At 29.6% G+C, this 4895-nt stretch overlaps 1 long non-coding RNA gene across 1 annotated transcript in view; it reads left to right on the top strand.

Moving 5' to 3' along the window:
- Positions 1 to 3355, top strand: part of LOC109342597 — a 19770-nt gene extending 16415 nt beyond the window's left edge. Inside the window, exon 3 of the long non-coding RNA XR_002107100.1 lies at positions 3334 to 3355. This is a non-coding gene — a long non-coding RNA (uncharacterized LOC109342597). The remainder of the gene's footprint in view (positions 1 to 3333) is intronic.

Raw genomic sequence — 4895 nt, 5'->3', positions numbered from 1 at the left:
ACATACTGTAATTAGTCAATTAATTTTGGGTATTTAATTAATCAACGAGTTGTAAGAAAATTGAACAAATGCTCATTTATACATGATTTAATTGATTAACAGCAGAGCATAATCGACTAAATGGACAACAAACAGCAACATAACTGATTTAATGGTATGAAAAGCTATGTCAATTCAAAGTAAGCATGGAATGATTAAGTAGTGATATAATTGATCAGTAAGCATCAAGCTTAATCACTCAATATGGATACATACACCAAACATGATCAAGATCCACTAAACATAAATCTATACTATTTGTGACATAATTAACCATTTAAACATGAGAAAGACAATTTGAAATCATTAAAGCATTGTTTCAATTGCAAAGCAGTAAGATGCAAATCAGCATAGTACTAACGCAAGTTCAGCAGAAGATAAGTGTTTAAGCTATTACAATCCAAAAATGCAAAGGCATAAAATAAAATATAAGTTCTCAAGAGGGAAACAAGGAACTACATAGTCCATAAACTAGGAAGGATAAACCTAAAGATATAAGGCCTCCTAACTAGGGATGAGATGGAGGGTTTTCGTCGTTAGGAATAATTGAGCTACCACCACCTTTGATGAAGGTGCTAAACTTGTTGAACTCTGCACACAACCTCCTGTTTTGTGAATCAACAGTTGTTTGAACAAAGTTCCTCAAGGATTGATAATGGTTATCAATGTAAGCATTCTGACAGTCCTCAAAATTCTCCAAGTCCGTATGGTATGAGTTCTTCAGAGACACAAAGTGAAGATCCATCCTGTTGTTGAGACGCTGTTCCATAACATCCAGTTAAGCTTGTCCAAAAACTGGTTCTTGTGATGCATGTCCAGAATACTCCCCCTGAGTAGTAGCATTTGGCTCTTTAGTATCATCTTGATCATCCTCACCAGAGGGGTCAAGGTTCACAGTGTTAAAATCCTCCTGATATTGCCTTGTGTTGCCATACTTGTATATGCCCATCTTACGAATCAGACTCTGACCTTTATGATTATAGTCAAATAATTTTATCATAGCTTAATGGTAGCGACTCATGTAATTAATGACTATTTGTCCCTGAGGTCATGGGTTCGAGTCGCGGGAGGCTCCCCTTTGTGGGGAATAAAATACTACAGGGGGTATTTAAGCTAGTGGGTGGCATGCGTAGTGTCGTCATGGGCTGGGGAGGTCGCATGACATTTCTACGGTGTTACCGGTGACATGCTCAGTGTCGTCATGGGCCGGGAAGGTCGTATGACATTACTGGGGTGTTACATACTGCACGGGTAACTTGCTAGTATAGATGGAAAAAAAGTTTGTTGTCCACGTGGCATGCTAATACAAAAAAAAGCTTAGTCAAAAGCTTTTAAAGATATTCCAAATCATATTAAATTCTTTCATATTGCATTATTCCCTTTCCTAAAATGTATGAAATTCTATCATATTTCAAGTTTCAACATACTATAAACAAAATTATACTACTTTTATACTTCAAATATATTTTTAATAGGTGATAAAATAAATACTGCACGAGTTATCACCTATGAGAATAAAGTGTCTCCTTATATTATGAGATAAGGTTTCTCTTTCATTCACTCAATTCATAACATGTATCATATTTAATCATTCTCTATAAAAGTGTTTCTAAAAATAACTTTTTTTGGATATATATCATGATTTGATTAGTTCAAAGAGATACTTTATTTCGTGATATTATATGAAATGATACTTTATTCTCATAATCTATTTAATTATCATATCTTAATAATGTTCTCAGATACTCTATGAAACAAAAAAATAGAATTTTTGTCCTTATTCAAAAAAATAAAGTAGAGCTGGACAAAGTAGATATATATGAGTGATAATTTTTCAAGTTATTTTTCTAATTTTGTGTTTGTAATAAACATATTTTTATTAAATTCACAAAAATGTGGTAAATTTGAGTGTGATGCATGTGTATTATTCACACTCTATGAGAATAAAGTGTCTCCTTATATTATGAGATAAGTTTTCTCTTTCATTCACTCAATTCATAACATGTATCATATTTAATCATTCTCTATAGAAGTGTTTCTAAAAATAATTATTTTGGGATATATGTCTTGATTTGAGTAGTTCAAAGAGATAATTTATCTCCTCATATTAAATAAAATGACACTCTATTATCATAATCTATTTAATTATCATATCATAATATTGTTCTCAGATACTCTATGAAACAAAAAAAAAATAGAATTTTTGTCCTTATTCAAAAAAATAAAGTAGAGCTGGACAAAGTAGATATATGTGTGTGATAATTTTTCAAGTTATTTTTTTAATTTTGTGTTTGTAATAAACATATTTTTATTAAATTCACAAAAATGTGGTAAATTTGAGTGTGATGCATGTGTATTATTCACACTGATATTTGGTCCATATAATTGATTGATATTAAACAATCATTGGAGTATGATTATTTTTTCAACAACAAAATACCATTAACTATAAAATAAGATGATGATGGAGAAGGATTCAAAAGTTATCTTGCACACAACAATTTCCATTTACAAATGTTAGAATTCAACATTTATGCACTTTAAAATTCATGAGAATTTCCTATTCCCGCAATCTCATGTTTTCTAGAAGATTCAGTGAAAAAGTTAAGGAAAGTAAAAAATGTTAAGGAAAGTAATATTCCAATAAAGCTTAAAAAGCCAAGAAGGTGAGAATATCAGATTCATATATTTTTAGATGAGAATGCCAAATTCTCATGAGAGTGTCAATTTTTATGTGTAAAATGATTTAGTATCATTATTTTTCTATCCTTTGATCTTTTTAGAAAATAATATTTTTGACAAAACTAATCATATTTTTTGAAATTATTAGGTAATGAAATTACATCTTAATTTATATCATGATATTAATAAAATTATTTTACATTAATAACAACTATAAAATATAAAATTTTACCATATAGTATTTAAGAAAGGAGAGGAAAAACATTATTAGGTAATATATATAATACCTATCTAAATTTCATTCATAATTGGGGAGAATTTTCTGACGATGCTACTATTTGGACTATCGGTCCATCTGGGGAGAATTTTCTAAGGATAGTACTATTTGTGGGGTTGATGGCCTCACGGGATAAAGTATTCTTAGGGTTATCAGATTGGGGATCTAGGTCATCTACTTTTTTCATGGAGGTTCGGAACGACTCAAGGTTAGGACTATCACCGACTGGGAACCCTTTTTTTGACTAGAGACGATCAAGCCAATTGCTTGGTAAAGTTGACATCTTTTTCTTCATTTTTCGTATAATAAATATAGGGTTTTGATGCCCTCCATAGTTGTGGAGAAATTGGGGGTTTGTGAGTAACTCTATGACTGCTAATGTCTGGAATCAAAAGTGTTATATAGGTCGTATCAAAATAAAAATGAGACTGCAATGCATATAATTCAATGGTTGCTACCTGTCGTGAGGATAACATCCAGACAACCTAATTCCGCGTTTTCAAATTCAAAAATTGTTTTCTACCGCGTCAATTTTATAATGTGAAATCTTTATTTTCCTTCTCTAACATTTTTTTTAGATTTTCTCTTTTATTTTTTAAATTATTTACATATTTGTAAAAATATATTAATTTTGAAAATCTAGACAACGTTTCGCTCTTATATTATTTTTGTGAAAGACTTAATTTTTTTGTTACTTTCTTCTGATTTTAAAATTTAAAATCTATATAATATTTGTGACTCTGGATACTTTCCATTTCATTATGATTTATGTTTATATTAAACATTCATGATTGAAATAGATGCCAGAAGGAAAGGATCTCATCACGACTTCTTTGGAATTGAAAAGGATAACATCATAATTTATGTAAAACAATTGAATTCTTTTGAAACGAAAATTGTGTTCAAACATTTATGATTTCAATTAAATTCTATTTTCATAGCTTTCATTTAAAAAAATGAGGTGTTATAACCATTAGTGGTGTGATTTGATTCTTGGATCTTTGGCATAATATTATTGGATATTTAAGAAGTATATTTGTCATTTTAAAGTAAGCTAACATTTGTTGTGTAGATACTGAATAGTTAGATAATTTTCATGTCATTAATTGTTACCAGGAGGAGTTCAAACCCTTGTAGTGCATTCAATGATTTCCCTTCTGTTTCCATTCAATTATTTGAGTGTTACTAATATGGTATCAATCATCAAATCAACCATAATCCTTGTATGGTAATATTGTTTGATTATTTATTAATTAAACTACATACTCGTAAAATTATATATATTTATATATTATTATACTAATATTAATGTTCAAGTATTAACAAAGAATACGATAAATAATTTTGTTTACATCATTTTTGTGACTTGGGGGTAATCCATGCTTTAAAATTATAAACAAAGATAGTGATCGTGTGTTTGATCCTCCATAACAACATTTTGGTAAAAAATAAGTCAACTTCATAAAAAAGTTATAATTTCAAAAAAACATTGGTCGATATAACTGATACAGTTTAAATGAAAATTGACCAAAATAATAATTTTTGACTTATATAATTACATGACTAATATGATTTGGAATATCAGTTATACCGACCAATGTTAGCAAATGTGTGGCTAACATGTGTGTTCCTAACAATGTGAATGTACGGGTAACATGTATATTTTTAACCATGTGAATGTATGGGTCACATGTGTGTTCTTAACGTTATAAATAAACAGATAACATATGTGTTTTTAACTATGCAAATGAATTAATAGCATATGTGTTCTTAACCATGTTAATGCACATGTAATATGTGTATTCTTAATCATGCTTAAGAAAAACCCGCCATCTAATGCACGAGTAACTTGCTAGTATATAGGAGAAAAACATTTGTTGTCCACGTGGCATGCTAA

The sequence above is a fragment of the Lupinus angustifolius genome, chromosome LG03 (genome assembly GCF_001865875.1).
Source record: "Lupinus angustifolius cultivar Tanjil chromosome LG03, LupAngTanjil_v1.0, whole genome shotgun sequence".
Taxonomy (NCBI): Eukaryota; Viridiplantae; Streptophyta; class Magnoliopsida; order Fabales; family Fabaceae; genus Lupinus; species Lupinus angustifolius.
Note: the sequence above shows the minus strand (reverse complement) of the source record. Positions and strands in the feature narration are given on the sequence as shown.